The sequence below is a fragment of the Triturus cristatus genome, chromosome 12, assembly GCF_964204655.1.
Source record: "Triturus cristatus chromosome 12, aTriCri1.1, whole genome shotgun sequence".
NCBI classification, from domain to species: domain Eukaryota; kingdom Metazoa; phylum Chordata; class Amphibia; order Caudata; family Salamandridae; genus Triturus; species Triturus cristatus.
This window is the reverse complement of record NC_140595.1, coordinates 172,126,148-172,144,538: the sequence shown is the minus strand read 5'-3', so window position 1 is coordinate 172,144,538 and position 18,391 is coordinate 172,126,148. Positions and strand designations below refer to the sequence as shown.

The 18,391-nt window shown below is 45.5% G+C and overlaps 1 protein-coding gene across 2 annotated transcripts in view; it reads right to left on the bottom strand.

Moving 5' to 3' along the window:
• The window catches only part of ANKRD34A (ankyrin repeat domain 34A), a 535,455-nt gene that overhangs the window by 158,559 nt on the left and 358,505 nt on the right, over nucleotides 1–18,391 (bottom strand). Inside the window, exon 1 of one of the 2 annotated variants that reach the window (XM_085636967.1) lies at nucleotides 4,173–4,459. The exons of the other annotated variant lie outside the window; for it this stretch is intronic. The gene's annotated coding sequence lies outside the window, so the exon portion shown is untranslated. Of the gene's footprint in view, nucleotides 1–4,172; nucleotides 4,460–18,391 lie in introns of those variants that run through there. 2 annotated transcript variants of the gene reach the window in all.

Sequence of the window (18,391 nt, the reverse complement as noted above, 5' to 3'; positions counted from 1 at the left end):
GACACTTACAGGACTTACACAGTGGGACACTGTTCGGCATTGCCTATTGAACCTATATACTTGGCCCAATCATTTTAAGACTATGGCTCGCTTTGTTGACCTGGCCCTTCTTTTGGCTAAACGTCAGATTACACAGCTCTGGAAATCCCAAAAAGCGCCCTCTGTCTCGAGCTGGCATGGAGAAGTGATAGACCGGGGCACAGCAGAAGGTTATGCCCTGTGCAGGGAGGAGTATTGTGGTTTGCACAAACACCCTATAGCAATGGTTTGGGATGCCTTGCTGGAACAATTTAAGTTCCAAGATGTTGATACAAACTGAAGAATGCCTGTGGGGCAGGATCGGTGTCTCCATGTTTCTGCCACCTGACATACTCCACAAATATCTAAGCAGCTCATGTGGTATCCCATGGCCCTCTTTATTGCAATAAGATGACCCCATCCACGAGGTTATAATTTCCTTGGAGACATGGAATTGTGGGGACAGGTTGAGTTGTGGGGATGGGTGGTTGTTTGGTTCTTGAATATTGTATTTATTTTGTCCCTTGGTCTTTCTTTTGACCTATTTTCTCTCTTGCACAAGTCATCCTTATGTACCTTACATTTAAAATTGCGAGTTAAGTATAGTTGTTGTGCTATACTGGTTACTACACCTACTTCTATATAATCAGATCACATCGTACGACTTGATCCTTTTGTTCATGGATTTCTTTGTTGACAAAAAAAAATAACATTTATTTAACAAAAGAAAACAAAAAAAGGGTAAAGGTCCAAGGCATGATATCATTGGTGAAAAGGACTGAGGGGTAATATGACAGCGGTAAGTGATCGCGATATAATCATAGTGGACCAAGCAATACTTTCATACGTGTAAGACACCAAGCAATAAGGATTTAGACGTAAAGGATGGCGGAGTGATATCATAGAGGTAAAGGACTGAGGATAATGGAATAGATGTAAGAAGGTGACCTATAATGTCTTAGACTTCAGGTGCCACTGGACAATGCTCAAGAAGTATTAGACTGAGGAATAATGTCAGAGAGCAGGGAATAACTTAAACATAAGAGGCCTGGGAGTGACACTAAGGGCTTAAAGAGCAGTGAGAGAGAGAAACATCTATACGGGACCAAAGAACAGTATCATAGACGTAAGGCATTAAGAGATAAAATCATAAATATCACGGTCCGAGGAATAATATGACAGGCTTAAAGGATTCAGGTATACATTCACAGAAAACAGGGCCAAGTAATAAAATCACAGACACAAGGGGCATAAGGGAAGGAGGAATATAACCGCAGAGGCAAGGGACGGATTAATATAATCGTAGAGGTAAGGGACGGAGGACTGTAGTCATAGAGGTAAGGGACGGATGAATATAATCATAGAGGTAAGGGACGGATGACTATAATCTAGAGGTGTGGGGCACATGGATATAATCATGGAGGTGAGGGATAGATTAATATTATTATAGAGATAAGGGAGGGGTGAATATAATCATAGAGTTAATGGGCATATGGATATAATCATGCAGGTAAGGGATGGATGAATATGATCATAAAAGTAAGGGACAGGTGAATACAATCATAGAGGTAAAGGGCAGATTACTATAATCATGCAGGTAAGGGATGGATGAATATAGTCATAGAGGTAATGGACGGGTGCATACAATCATAGAGGTAAGGGGCAGATGACTATTTATTGGAGATAAGGGGTGGTGAATGCAACCATAGAGGTGAAGGAGGAGGCATAATGTCACCAATGCCAGGGACTACGGCATAAGGACCAGGGCACGTAAAGGGCTGGGCACTATACACGTTTCCAGCCTCACTTGTCCCATTAATAAGAAACATCCAAAGGTTTGATTCATTTAGGGCTGCATGAAAAGCAGTCTGAGGTGATATGGTATGAGAAGCGCCTTCGTCGGAGCTCTGCTGCAACGCCCGGGTCTTTCCCTGACATTTGGACAGAGTGGAGTCAGGCTTTAGAAATCTGAGCTTGGTTAAAATTTTAACATTGAGTTCGATACACATAACAGCAATCATGTTGGGCCTCCAGGGGCAACGTAGCTTATGACGTGTGGTGCGTAAATTTCCCAATAAAAATAAAATGAAATGCTGGTAAAGTTTACTTTTCAAGCAGAAAGTCAGTTTCAACAGATTACGCTCAACATTGGATTTAAGTGGAAACGACTGCAGCGCTACATATTCATACATGTAGCAAGTATACACATGTTTCATGCCCTCATGTATGTACAAATCCCCCATAATTGATAATAAAACAATCGAAGCAAAGAGAACTGAACAGGGGATCAGATCCACATGTATTCAAAAAGGATTTGCCTCAAAATCCAAGACCTCTTTGTTTTCTCTGCAAACGCTTTGCTAAAAATAGGGCTGGCGCCCCTGGACACATCAGGGGAGATTCCATTCCAAGAGCTTCCATTTTTCCTCTATCCTCTCTGAAGTCGAATTTCGTTTTCATTCTATGTGAATATAGGACCAGTTAGATAACAACGCGTCTGACAATGCTGCATGCATGAATCTCTCTTATTACTGAGCAATCCGACAACACAGGACCAAATATAGCCCTACGGATTTAGGGCAGGAACGTGATGCATTACACCGGCGTATAACAGCACCGTTAAAAAGATGGGTGCATGGGCTCTCGAGTGACTGGCCAAGTCCGAGGAGAAAGAGAAGCGAAAGAGGCTTGCAGCCGATGACAGCAGCAAAGGGTTACCCCAAGGGAGAAGAGATGCTTATGAAACCTCTGTGCCTGTCTATCTATCTATCTATCTATCTATCTATCTATCTATCTATCTATCTATCTATCTATCTATCTATCTATCTATCTATCTATCTATCTGTCTGTTTGTCTCTGTCTGCTTGTCTGTCAGTACATTAGTCCGTCTACCCACTAACCAGTCACATCATCCATATGTCATTCAGTTATCTATTGATCTATCTATCTGTCTTATATATATATAATCTATCTACCCATCTCTCTATCTATTTTTTTCCGTTGATCTGCCTACCACCTACCAGTCACTGCCTCCATATGTCTTTCCGTCTATCTATCTATCTATCTATCTATCTATCTATCTATCTATCTATCTATCTATCTATCTATCTATCTATCTATCTATCTATCTATCTATCTATCTATCTATCTATCTATCTATCTATCTATCTATCTGTATATCTATCCATCCATCTATCTATACTTATTCCTCCATTAATCTGTCAACCACCCACCAGTCACTTTATCTATATATCCTTACGTCATCTATCTATCTATCTATCTATCTATCTATCTATCTATCTATCTATCTACCTATCTATGTATCTATCTATCTATCTTTAAACCGGCTGTGTGACTGTCAGTTAATCAATGTTTCTGGCCATCGCTGCACCTAGCTCTCTGTATCCCTATATCTATGTATGTGATGCATGTATTCATTAAGATCTCTCTCTCTCTCTCTCTTTCTGTGCACACACACATGCTACCATGATCCCCCTATGATACGAGTTTGACTGCCCACTGCTTCTGCGGGTGCCCTGGTTCTAGGGAGAGGGCTCTGGATAAAGGAGCGCCGCTAGGCTGCTCGTGTTGTGTGCACTTTCAGAAACGTGTATTTTTGTCAAATGAATGTATGCATCTGAATTATATATGCTCTGTATACACATAGATATATATTACATTCAAATTGCATTTATATAGCGCTTACTGCCCTTCAGGAGGCGTTGAAGCGCTATGCCTATGAGCACACGAGCATGCATACATAGATAATTATACAATCAAGCCAGCAGTTGGAAGGACAGAACAAATGAGAGTATCTATAGATTATGTGGATTGCCGACCAGATTCCTAGATGACAGAAAGCGGTGCCACTGTATAGTATTAACCTTGGGTGCAGCTGGCACAGCCTGCAGAGGTATGACCGCAGCCCTGCCTATGCCACCTTGCTGCCAAGCACCATCCTCGAGCCAGGACTTCCCATTTTCTGAGGGGCACCGCAAAGGGCCGGGTCCGAATCCGCAGCTTTTCGTCCCTATAATATGTCAGCCGCTGCCCCCTTTCCACCCCCAAAGTCCCTCCAGTCGGTACGGGCCGGGTCGCAATCACCGGGAAAGGCAAGCGTTTTTAACATAGCTCATTGATTCGGAGATCCGTACCTTCTGGCCGCTGTCCTCCGCCCTCTGGTACCCGCTGGGATGCACCGGCACCTCATCCCGGCTACATCTTCTCGCATCCCCGGCCTCCAGGTCCTCGGATGGTGCATGCCTCGCGCCGGCGTTATTTATAGAAGCGCGCGCCTAGACCGGCGTCTCTGCAGCAGGGCTAAAGTATCCCCGCTAAAATACCCAACCGAATAAAAACCGGGCGCTACAGGCTGTGCTTCCCCCGGTGCAGCCCCGCAGTGCTGTGCCCGAGCTCCGGTGTCTTCCAGTTACTGTCACAGACTGATCAGCCCTCCGAGACCGACCGGCGCTATTTTTAGCTCCTTTCCCATAGAGCAGAAGTAGATATCCCATTAAAATCCACAGCCATAACACTGCAGCACTATTCATAGTGCAGGGCCCCTCTTCCTTCGCCCCCCACCTCCCTCCTTCCTCCTCCGCCGTCCCTTTCTGGCTGCAGTTATGAGTTATACAGAGCCCCGGGCGGGCCCCTGGATCCCTTGCCTTATTAAATGAGATATCTGACGCTCACCCCACTTTGCTTCGAGGGCCTGGATGGGCGGGTCCACACGTACATGTATACGTTGGTAGGCCAACCAGCCCGCACAACGACCAGTCAGTCATTCGAGATGTGCCATTTCGTTCCCATACGCACATTCCCGCACAGGTGTGAAGCTATAGGCCTTGACAATGGAAAACAATGCGTTCTTTTCACCGTAAATCAAAAATCGGGGTGTCCTGGAACGTTCAGGTGAAGACAGAGGTTGGCGGAGTGGAGCCAACAAGCTAACAGGGAGAGTCGAGCCAGAGCCGAGCCAAACGTCTGACTTGGCTCTGAGAGCCGGCACACGAGCCCAGGCCTGAAACGTTTCATATGTAAATCGTGCTACACAAATCATGAAATCATATGATAAAGCCTGATTAAAATTCGAAAACGTGTAGCGGTTCGCATGAGTACGAGACATCATAACACTGCATTGAGAGGCAGTTACAAAAGAGACAGCCTTTAAACCCCAAGTTAAAAACATTCATGTCCCGGGCGCCAATGCAATAGTGATTTAAGTGGGAAGTTAGTTGTCATCTGGACCCTATATGTGGGCTACTAGACTCTTTTTATACGTCGAGCAACATCGTAAGATACTAAATAAAAGACGAGAATTATTTACCCAGGATCACCCAGTTGCGTCAAACGGGGAAGCTGGGATTCATCTCAGTCGTTCTGATTTCGCATTGTGAAGCTCAGCCTCTAAAGTGCTATCTCTTGGCACGTGGGGAGGGCGGGTGGCAGGCAGAAGCCACGTGCAAGCTCGGCTCCCAATGGGCTCGAAGCGGCAAGAGAACTCCAGCTGTGCCTGGCTTCAGTTGCTCATTCACCTCTTGTTAAAAAAAAAACGAAAACAAGGGTGACTGTAGAGTAGTTGTTTTATGATATGAACTTTGACCATTTGGAAGGCATCAGAATTATGATGTGTACCATTGACATAGCGCCTAAAGCAACTGGTATGGCCTCAAGGCACTTACACAAAATTCTGCGCTTTTTTCTAAGTCGGAGGGGAATTGAAAGGCAACCAGCCTGGGGCATTGTGGGTTAAGCACACACTCATGAGAAATGTCTTGAGCTGGTGGGCATGGCCCGGCCTACCAGCCTTCCGAAGTCAAACAACTGAGCATCGTTAATTTGAACATTTGTAATACCTACCGTGCACAGCGCCCAGAAACACCAGTAGTTCGAAAAGAAGCGCTACCCACGCAATAAGCTATTCTTCTAATAGTTACTTGATTCAGCCGCAGACGGACCTCAAGTGTGCGGCCTCAGGCCCGGCCTCGGTGCCCGGCGCATGACACTGCTTCGGAAGAGATGGGGCCTGTTGCTTCCTAAGCCTAGCGCCGAGAGTCTTAAAAGCCGTTTAAAGCCACTGTCCCAGCAGCCGGGTGTCACCCTGCTTCCCATCTCATCGTGTTTAAAGTCCTGGCATGTTTCCCAGCACACATGACCCATGCCACGGGTCGCCCGTAAGCAACTCTACAAGATTTTGCAGCCAATCACCAACCGTTCCAGACTCAGCTGGACTGTGGCAGTCCACCCAAAATGACACTCCTTTTAACAAGGGCGAATAATGTCCCATGAACTGGCCATGGCACAGAGCTTAATTTGAGTCACTGGTTGCAGGTGGGCCCACCAGAACTCGTTTTCAGGGGACCAAGACCAAAGGCACGGGTGAAGCCAGAACATTACCCCCCCCCCCCTCCCTTTCAACAAAGCTGGGGCATGGCGGCCGCTCCATTAGCGAAGAAGGAGCCCCCCCCCCCCCAACCTCCACCAGCAAATAAAAAGATTATAAAACTGGTTTTAAACCTGTTTTATTATAATCTCCTCTAGCCGCCCCGGGACGCTGACCAGTCTTGGGCGTGTCCAGGGGATGGCACTGCTGGTGGAGGAGTGGTAGGCACTCCCTTCACTGCGCATGAGGTGTTTGGCCGGCTGTCTCAGCCGTTGCTGGGGCTCCCAGTCTGCCTGGGAGCCCAAGTTGCTGGAATTTAGGCCAAGCCTGACACAGCTTTCCTGCAATGTCAGGATTGTCCGCAGTGCATTCTGGAAACCTGTGTTGAGAACCAGGAAGAGCGTGATGCGACGAGAGACTGCGTGAAGGTGAGCTTTTTTCTTAATTTTTGTTGTTGTCCTCTGACCCCTACCCCCCCCCCCCCCCCCACCCCCCTCCATCTCCCCTATTCCGGCACGGCCCGCCCAGTCACTTTGGCAGGGGGCGGGCTGCTACTGCAAAGCTCTGTTGGCAGCAAGCAAGTGAAGGAAGGCCAACCCTCCCCAGAGGACCTCTCCTGTCTCTTCCACACAAGCATCTACCCATTCATACTTTCACCCTTCCATCCACCCATTGCAATCTACCATTTCACCTTTACATGCTGTCGACCATTAATTCTTTCAACTATCATTTCATTTTTCACCATTCCAACACAAATCCACCATCTATGCAGGCACCTATCCATATATCCATCCACCCATACATTCATCCTTTGACGTATACATCCATCAGTAAAGCCTTTAATTCGGAAACTGATCCTCTTTGCCATCCATCCATCCTTTCACATTTGCATTTACTCTGCCATCCCTTCACACACGTCCTACCATCTATCCATTCAGCCATTCACTCACTCACTCATTTATCCACCTACTCATTCATCCTATGACACATACCTTTATTTCATTGACCCTGATTTTTACCTTTTCTTCCTTAAAGCTTTCGTTGTGAGCTTTTGTCTGCCGAGTCGCAGACAGAAGAGGTCCATATAGAACCCCACCCCCGCCGTAGCATCTAAGGCGAGGGGTTCACAACAGCCATGAACAGGACTTGTTTTTCATCATCAGACTTTGACCCAGAACAAGAGACAGAGAAAGGCAGAAAGGAGGCGAAGACCAGGGATGCGGAAGACAGAAAAATGGAGAAAGCAGGGATGAAAAAGAACCAGCAAGAGTACGATTAAGCGAAAGAGGGTTCAGGGTGACGAATAAAGGAGACATTAGGTGGAATCAAGATGAAACACCCTTTGTTTTCTGCAACCACAATATTCGGCAGCACCGGCCACAGGCTTCTGAGAAAAACCTTTGAGCACCAGCACATACACAAATTAAGCACTGCCGGGGCACAAGTAATGGTTGGTCCGGTCAGTCGTGGGCAGTAGAGCTCTGTTTACCTGCACCCAAAGGTTTGCAGATTGTCTGCATTGTCTTTTCTGTTAAAGTCTACAAAGATTGTCATAACTGTGCTCCTCGTGACCCACTGTGTGAAGTGCTGACCGTAGCAGAACTCCCTGTTTGACTGTCTTGAATACTGGACCTTCACTCCTCAGCCTGGCCAAGCCCTGCGCTCTCAGGGAGCTGAGGACGGGTCATTTCAAGGAGAATCTTTCTGTCTCCTGTCCCTCTCCTCACTTCACTTCACCTCTCTCTTTCTTAGTTCTCCCTCGCTGTACCCCATCTTTCTGTCCCTCACTTTCACAACCTCACTGCTATCACTGCCTAAACTCCTAATTTCTCTCACATTTGGATCACTTCCTCATCTCTCCACCTCTCTCTGTCTTTTTGCCTATTTCCTCAACACAGTGTTTTATTTCAGCCAGGATTGCCAAGTGGGGGTCAACGGTACTCATTTTTGAGGACCGGCACTTTTTTCTTCATCAGACATTTACCGAGAGTAAAAAAAAGCGTAATGACAGACGAAGACAAAGATGGGAAAACCATCACAAAGGGAGAAAACAGAACCTGCATGAGTGAGATAAAGGGGCAGGGAGTGTGTGGTGGTGGGTTAAAGAAGCATGGGGTGGTTTAAGACTACGAAGCCTTGGTATTGGCCACACCCAGTGCCGTCTTAAGGCTTGGGCATGCTGGGCAGTTGCCTGGGGGCCCCACGAGCATAGGGGCCCCATGCAGACCAGAATTGAACACTAGTTTTCAGTTAAACATTTTTTTTTCTGTGACTGGTTGTGTAGGCAGCGTCCAGTGCACTGCTTTGCCTGGGGGCCTAAAATGCTGTTAAGACGACCCCGGTCACGACAACATTTATTTGCACTGGCCGCGGCATTCTGACCAGGGCTTTGGGCTGCGGCACTCTCTCTTTTATGAATCAAGCACTGCCTGTAGATTACCACTCTCACTACCTTACTCCTGACCCATTTCTCTACTTCTGACTCTTTATCTGTAGCATTACCTTCTCTCTCAACTCTATGCACATCTTTCACATTTTAACTCACTTTTTCCACCAGACTTTTATACTTTTCTCCATTCCTCTTTACCCCTCTTCTCTATCTCTACCTCAGCTCTAGCTGTAAACCTCATCCTTTCTCTACCCTCTACCTGCTTCGGTTTTCTTTCTCCTTCACACCAGTTTCTCTTTCTTACCTCTGTTCTCACTGCACATCTCTTGGTCTACTCTTCAGTCGCTGCCCTGTAACTTCCTCATTGTATCATTAGTGGTTAACTGACCTACTTTTCAATACCTCTTCTTATTCTGCCCCTGTCTCTATCTCACCTCTTTGTTCCATGCATCTCCCTATCCAGGTTTGTCACTATCTCCCCCCTCTACCTCTCTCTGTGTATTTGGCTCTCTCTTTAAATCATCGAGTCACTTCCCACCTTATTTCTGTCTCTATCACACCCCTAGGTTTACCCCAGCCCTCCCTCTATCTACATTGTCTTCTCCCTATCTCCAGCTGTCTCCCTTTCTACCTCTCTAAACATTTACCATATGCCTTTTTCTATCTATTTCTTCCTGACTCTCTGATTTCTCTATTTACTTTACTTTGTACACTCCTTCTCACTCTCCCACTCCAATCTCAGTATAACATTCTCTTTATTTTTCTGTGCTTCTTTTGTTATCTGCCCTCTAACATGTTTGGGATTTGTACACATAGGGGCCGATTCCGATCAGGGTCGGAAGGGCACCGAACACGATCCGGCCGGGAAAACTACGAGCCGTACGCATGTTTTCCGGCCGACTCGTACAGCTGTACGAGCGAGCAAGTACGATGCGAGCTACGTGAAATTCACCGACCGAGTCGTTTCCGGGTTCGAACCGCTCCATACTTCTCGGTTGTAAGCTAACCGTGGCATGCAATGGATGCGATTTACGACCGAGCCAGTACGATGCACGCATCGGACAGCCTGTGTGAGTCGGAGTGTCTGGCTCGCAAAACGTCCGGGTGGTTGCCTTTGGGGGTCCGCGTCGGACCCCCTGACACCCGCAGCCCTACGACTCGGACACAGGGGGAGACCCAAGGGTCCTCCCAACACAGGCATGTACGATGCGGATGGCACCGACGCATACCCACTGTAGGGGGCGCCCTTGTGCGAAGCGTACACATTCAGTCAATGGGAGCCCATGTACGCGTCGTACGACCGGCTCTCGTTGACTTCTATGGGAGTCCGGCCGAACCGAGTCCGGCAGCATACGGCCGCATCAAACTCGCTCGGTCGGACTGCAGGCCTCCGGCTCGGTATGAAAACACTCTGGATCCGTCTCGGTCGGAAAGCCTTCCGACCCGGATCAGAATCAGCACCATAGAAGTGGAGAGCTTGGAGAAGGTCAGGGAAAATAATTAAGGAGAACATTCTTCGATTTCACCCTATGGACTTTTCAAAACCCTAGGAAGTTTGCTTTGGACGGTAAACATCAATTTTTATGCTGTCATTACACCGCGTACCATTATTACGCAAGCGTTCCAAGGCATGCGCTGTAACAACGCGTAGCCATTTCTATGCATGTTATTCCATCGCATGCGCTGTAACAACGCAAACGTTGTAATGCAAACCACATTGTTGTGAGGAAACTGAGGCGTTTCCTCACAACGATGTGCAACAATCACCGGCCCTCTGACGACGCAGGAAGGAGAATAGAGGACACAAGGAGAGAGAGGTAAGAGGGGCTGTTTTAAAGGGTGTAGGGTAAGGGGAGGGTCGTGCAGGGGGTAGTCTTTTAGGAAAAAGGGTAGTGTTGTGTTTGAGGAGTAGTGTTTTGGGGTTTAGGGTAGTGTTTAGGGAAGAGTAGTGTTTAGTGGAGGGTTGTGCAGAGGGTAGTTTTTTAGGGTTTAGTGTAGTGTTGTGGTGTTTTCGTAGTGTAGCGTAGTGTTTTAGGGTTGTGTTGGGGTGTCGTGCACGGTAGTGTTGTAGTGTAGGGAGCTGACTGGGGAAGGGTGAGGGTCGTGCAGGGGTTAGTTTAGGGTTAAGGGTAGTGTAGTGGTGTTTGAGTAGTGTAGGGTAGTCGTTTAGGGATTAGGGTAGTGTCGGGTGGGTCGTGCAGGGAAGTGTTTGCGTGTAGGGGCAGGACTGGGGCACAGGGTAGGGTCTTGCTGAGGTAGTGTTTGAGAGATTATGTTATGTTATTATGTTATGTTATGTTATTAGTGTTTGTAGAGCGCACGATTACCTTTCGGTGTCCTGGCGCTAAGCACTGAAAGCCTGCGTAAAGTGAAGAAAATTAGAACTGAGAAAAGAACCAGGTCTTGAGATTTTTCCTAAAAATGCTGAAGTCAGATGCATTTCTCAACATAAAAGGGAGTTCATTCCAAATTTTTGACGCACAGTGAACAAAACTCCTTCCTCCCCAGTTTACCTTTTAGATGCAAGGTATTTTCACTAGCTTAGCTCCGGTAGATCTAAGTAGTCTACCAGGAGTGTACCAGGAAAATTTGTTTTTGAGAAACTCGGGACTAGTCCCGTTCAGGGCTTTAAACACTATACATGAGGCTTTGAACCGAGCTCTCAAATGAATAGGGAGCCAGTGCAGTCTCTTCAAATCTTCTTTGACTGACACAAACCTAGGAGTCTGAGTCAGAAGTCGGACGGCGGCGTTTTGAATAACCTGCAATCTGTTTTGGTGTTGTAACTGCATATTGACATAAAGACTGTTACAATAGTCGAGACGTGATAATATGAGTGCAGTCACCACTGTACGAAGACATCCCTCAGAAAGGTATAACCTAATTTTTCTAATCAATCTGAGTACCATGGAGCATCCTGAGGTGACCTTGCTCACCTGGTCCCCCATGTTGAGTTTCTCATCAATCACCACTCCCAGGTTTTTGGCTGTCCTACAGGGTGTGGGACAGAGGCCGAGCGAGTCAGGCCACCAATCAGGTGTCCACATACGGGGATTACTTCCAAACCTAACCACTTCTGTCTTAGCTGAGTTCAGCTTAAGGCAATTGGCCGACATCAACCTAGAAATGGACATCATACAGTCTGAGAAACGTTCTCCTGTTTCCTTTTCAGCTCCCTCCTTCACAGACAGCACAATTTGCATGTCATCTGCGTAGGAGGTGAGCTGGAACCCAAATGATCTAATGATGCCAGCCAGGGGTGCTACATAAATATTAAAAACCGTGGGGCTTAGAGAGGAGCCCTGTGGCACCCCGCATGGCAGAGAGAAAGGTTCTGAGGTGTCTCTATTAAGTTCAACTGATTGTCGTCTATCCTTCAAGAAGGAAACCAGCAACTTCCATGCTTGTCCTCCTATCCCGATTTCTGACAACCGATTGAGCAGTACCTTATGATGCACGGTATCAAAGTCCGCGGATAGGTCTAAAAGAATCAACATAGCGTTTCCTCCTTTGTCCATCACCCCTCTAATCTCCTCGGTGGATTTGAGAAGTGCCAGCTCAGTGCTATGATAGGCTCTAAAGCCATATTGAGAGTGATCCAAAGAGTTATTCAGCAAAAGAAAATCAGCGAGTTGCTTGTTAATGGCTTTTTCAAGCATTTTGGCTGGTAGGGGAAGTCTGGAAATAGGCCTGTAGTTGATAGGATCTTTAGGGTCCAAGGATTGTTTTTTTAGTAAGGGAAGCACTGAAGCTTTTTTCCAGGAACTGGGAAAGATTCCGGTAAGAAATACATTATTAAACAGTGGGGTTAAAACCCTACAGGTTATGTCAGCAAACTGCTTGATAATCCATGTAGGACAGGGATCGCTAGGAGCCCCTGATTTAATATTGTTCATGAGTTTCGTAGTGTCTTCTAGGTTCATAGGAAGGAAATGATCCAGGGTACTAGCCGAAGGAGGATGGGTTTTGGTAGTAAAATCATTTTGATTTTTATCAACTAGATCTGACAAAGAGGAAAAAATGATTTCCACTTTCGATTTAAAGAAAGCAGCAACAGTGTTACAAAAGCCAGGGGCAGTCAGAGCCATAGGCGTCCTGGGGTTTGATAATTTAATGACTGTTTTAAAAAGCTCCTTAGTGTCTGATTTAGCTTTTGTAATTTGTGACAAAAAGTATTCTTTCTTAGCTGCCAGGAGGGATTGTTTATAATTCGCAATCGCTGATTTAAACTCAATTTTATCACCCGTAGCATAGTTTTTTCGCCAGAATCTTTCGGCCCGTTTACATAGTAATTTGTTTTTCCTAAGCTCTTCTGAATACCAAGGGGCAGTGGGTAAGGCCCTTTTCGGTACCCATTTTCTGGGGGGGGCTGCCTGAAGACACGCATCATTTAACCAATTGTTATACGAACGCGTTGCTGCTTCAGGGTCAGTTGAAACTGTAGGCATTGATTCTATGAGGGAGGATTTTAAGTGTTCAACATCAGCTTTGCCCCAGGCCCTGGTCGTAATTTCCTTCTTATAGTTGGATCCCAAAGGTACCCTCCTAGCAGGCTTAAGTTCAAAAGTAACTATGAAATGATCGGACCAAGTAATCGGGAGGCCAGCGATATTCACCAAGTCACAGTTATTTGAAAAAATTCCATCAAGGGTATGTCCTTTTATATGGGTAGGAAAGGAGACCCGTTGTTCAAGGCCTCCTAAGGCCATAGTACTATTAAGCCTAGCTGTATCAGGATCTTCCAAATTTTCCAGATGGAAATTGAAATCTCCTAAAAGAACAAATGTTTGTTGGCTCACGCCCTCTTCCAATAATATATTCAGAGAGTTTAAAAAATCAGACCTCCCTCCCGGAGGGCGATAGATCAATATCCCCTTGAAAGGTTTATAGGGTGTGGAGGAAATGTTAAAAGACAAAGCTTCACAGCCTTGATCGTAGATAGGTAGGAAATACGGGGTCAGAGAATCGTGATATATCACTGCAAGCCCCCCGCCCCGTTTGTGCTTTCGCTCAAGGGAGTAACAACAGAAACCAGCTGGAGTAGCCTTCACCAGGTCAGGACCCGACGTGCTATCCAGCCACGTCTCTGTGATAAATGCTAATTTAATGTTATTATCTTCCAAGAGAAGAGCGCATTCCTCTGAGTGCTTAGCAAGCGATCTCGCATTAAATAGGACACAGTTAAGATGATTGTCCCTTCCAACCGTTTTGTCCATTTCATGAGCAAGTGTCCTATATTTGATAGGTAGGTTCAGTAATGTTGGAAGCGGAAGCATACATTTACTACACTTTAGAGGGCCATCAGCTCTGTCAGCAGAATTATTAACATCAGGAGTGGAGCCTAGAGTCAGTTTGTGACAGTATAGACCCTTATCTCTGTGATTCCATGTATGTAGGTCCTTACCAGTATAGACGTACCTTCCACCTGACTTAGAAGAGCCAGGGGAACTGGCCCTAGGCCCGGCCTGGGCGCGGACGGGCGCAGACGGGCTTGCCTTAGGCGCGCCTTCGGCGCGCCAGCGGCGCGCCCGCTGCGCGCGTCCGCTGTGCGGACGCGACAGCGTCCTCCTGAAATACTCCCCCATAAGCCACTAGACCGCTAATCGGCGGAAGTGGTGTTGTCAATATCGCTGGAAGCAGGTTCCGTGAAAGTGCGGTGCAAAGTAGCAGCAACTCCCACTCCCCACTCCAAACAAAGTTAAAATGATTAAAAATACAGTTTAAAACCAACAGGTAAGTTTTAAATGAAGATAAAAAATGCTCACAGTGTTTTCAATTTCAATTTCAAATTTCGTCACTAATGCCGCCAGCGAGCATTAAACACAGCTTCGCTAGGCGATCAGATGCTGCGCGGGCGCGACAGCGTCCTCCTGAAATACTCCCCCATAAGCCACTAGACCGCTAATCGGCGGAAGTGGTGTTGTCAATATCGCCGGAAGCAGGTTCCGTGAAAGTGCGGTGCAAAGTAGCAGCAACTCCCACTCCCCACTCCAAACAAAGATAAAATGATTAAAAATACAGTTTAAAACCAACAGGTAAGTTTTAAATGAAGATAAAAAATGCTCACAGTGTTTTCAATTTCAATTTCAAATTTCGTCACTAACGCCGCCAGCGAGCATTAAACACTGCTTCGCTAGGCGATCAGATGCTGCGCGGGCACGACAGCGTCCTCCTGAAATACTCCCTCATAAGCCAGATTAGAGTAGTGTTGTGAAGTTTGTGTTGTGTAGGGTAGTGTATTTGCATTTAGTATTTAGCGTAGTGTTGGGGTGTTTATTTATTTATTTTTTTAAACATATTTTTATTAAGTTTCTAAGTGTTGGAGTATTTATAAAAAGAAAAAATGCGATGTTAAACTATGCGGTGTATTTCAATCCAATGTAATGGCACTTTTAATGCATTTGCAAAGAAATGCGAACTAATGGTATCCGCAATTATAAATGGCGTAGTAACGGTACATGCGAACTAAAAACAACGATGTAAAAGTATACGTTGTTTTGGTTCACGTTGTATCGACATACATTCCTTTGGACTGGAATGTGGCATGAGCTATCGAAACTGGCTCAGATGCATCCGAGCATTCCTTCCATCACTTTGTTGTTTGTTGATTTTTACAGTTGCAGTGAGAATTCAGTGGTGAATAAAGATTTATTTGGGACTACTAATTTCATGCAATCAAAGCTACATTTGATCACTGTGTATATATTGTATTTCAATATTATGCACTAGTACGGTAAACATACATCAACTTACCCTTACCATGCCTTTCTTACTGTGTGAGGAACAGGTGGGTTAGGTACCAAATGCCATGTCAAATTTTGTTGTTTGAGGACAAAAAAACTCTAGATCCAAGCTCAACAAGCATTTGCAATGCAATAGGTCTCACATTTGTGAGAGTTTGAGCTATTGGCATTGTAAATGACTGCCTTTTATTGAAATGTTGTGAAAACCTGCAAGTGGTACGTAAACATCCACTTTGTACTTATAGTCCTTGTTTTTGAGAAGCAAAGCTGGCAGTAAAAGAGGCACAGTTACTGCCAGTCTTGCTTCTTGTAAGCAATGACTAAAGTACAAAATGCATGTTTATGCACCGCTTGCAGGTTTTCTAAACACATAAATAAAAGGCATTGGCATTTCAAATGCCTATAGCTCAAACTTTCCCAAATGTGAGACCTATTGCATTGCAAATGCTTGTTGAGCTCTGGAACGGAGGCAGCAGCAGCCATAGGAAGGCAGCAACCATGACACCAGGCCATGCGTTTTAAAAGCAGGAGGGAGGGCTAGGCAGCTGCAGCCAAAACATACCTTGGTTTTTGAATGCACAACAAATGTGGCAAGATAAGAGCATGGGTGTCACACTTTTCTTTACCACAGAGCTCTGTAAACCACGGGCACTGGTCTCCTGTGCTCCACTTTAAAAAAAGAAATAGTGCTCACAAGCTTTGAGTAACAACACATGTAACAGGGACAGTCCCCGAAAATGGGCGTAGCTTTTAAAGCCCATATCCTGAATACAGCATGTCTCGCAGAGGCAGCGCAAGCGTTGCCTAGGCGATACCTAAAAACCAATGGGCTCATCAATGCTTGTTTAAGCTTTCGTTCTGTGATATTAGGCTGCCAGATGCTGTACACGGTGAGAATTAATGTCTCATGTCCTATTGCTCAGCATCACACGAACCTGGAATGACTGAAGTAGTTCATGAATTAAAAGCGGTTCAAAACTAGGGGCTCCAAAGCATATTTTACCCAGGGCCAAAACATTATTCAGATGGTTCTGTTTGGATAGTTGGAGCCTAACTATTGCTGTTTAGTAACATGGCGGAGATATTTTTGGGGTCATTTTAGCTGTCACAGAGCCATCGAAACCTATAGCAAGTAGAATAAACACACATATACACACACCTGTACTTATACACTTATTTGCATAACTCTTTGTGTACACACAAGAAAATTGTTGCATTTGTGCATTACACTGTAACTGAATTGCCTCAAAGCAGTTAATAGCATGTATTATATATTCTAGTGAGAAGCATTGATTTTAATAAACCTTGGAAGGATGAAAAGCTGAGTGTCTCTCTCTGGGTTTTGAATCAGTGAAGACTCAGGCTGAGCAATCTCTCTATCCAGAACGATGACTCCATGAATTATCTTACCAGAAAGAGGGGCTTACTTCGACTCGAATGTGTTGTGTCAAATGCATTTTAAGGAGTGCTGCGCTCCAGAACATGCAGTAAGTCAGACCGGGGTTCCTTGTGTGCGGTCGGGTAAAGAGACATACCAAGGCATGGTGAAAACTGGGATAGAGGTGCATTGTTAATGATTTTTTATGTTATAATACAGTGATGCCAGGGTGCACCGTAAGGGGAGTGTACTCGGCATCTTATTAACGCGGTGGCGTCGCGGAGGAGATTTTCTATATTGGTGCGAGCTCTGAGAAGAGTTTTCATTTGAAGGATTAGATACCATCTAAATAATATATTGAACACTGATGCCACCAATGTGGTTGGAAATATCACCACATAGAAAAAACAGCATTTACACAAGAAATAGCCTTGAGAAAGTCGCGGGATGACCTCCCGGTCGCGACGAAACATGTGTTGGCTGTAAGAGAACAATTTCTGAAGATTTGCACATATTAAATTGAACGACAAAGAAGAAAGAAGAAACATTTCTTGCCTATTATTTATGTGTGTACTTACTAAATATGTTGCGTACCTGTGGTACTCCTAAAAAATTGATATACGTGTGCTAAGGAGTGTTTTTTGTTCTTGAGGGCTGAGGCTTGTCCTGGGGAGTTTTGTGGTTCTCCTCACCTTTTAGCACCCTTTAGTAATTGGTTCTTTCACGATATTGTGTGCGATAATTCCAAGAGGCGCCGTTATACCTAAACTCAATACCACTGTCCGGATTTATTTGAGCAATCTCTGTATCCAGGATGATAACTCCATGAACCATCTTACCAGAAAGAGGGGCTTACTTCGACTCGAATGTGTTGTGTCAAATGCATTTCAAGGAGTGCTGCGCTCCAGAACACGCAGTAAGTCAGACCGGGGTTCCTTGTGTGCGGTCGGGTAAAGAGACATCAAGGCATGGTGAAAACTGGGATAGAGGTGCTTTGTTAATGATTTTTTATGTTATAATACAGTGATACCGGGGTGCACCGTAAGTCCAGGTACAGCTGCACTGCAAGGCCTCTGCTGATTACATGACTCCTGTAATGCAAGGTGCTGGTCAGGATCTCAGGATGTCTTTTTGTGTGGAGACATCATCGAGTACCATCAAGGAAGATGATACTGTGAGCTCTGGAGATGGCTCAGTGCTATAGTGCAGGATCGTGCTACCGAATCTCAACGTCAACAATATTGTGGTACAAGACTATCGAAGGCACAATATATCGAAATGTAAGTGCATATAGGGAAGTATAGATTTACTACTTGTAACTGCTCATGTACACACCTTGAAGATATGTGTACCACACCATATACGTGAAGTTCGCTATAGAAAATCTAGACTTACTTACCTCTCGATATCTTATTTTCGATATTCTGTGCTGGATATTGTGCCCCACTGATACTTTGGTTTCGATATTCAGGGGCCACACC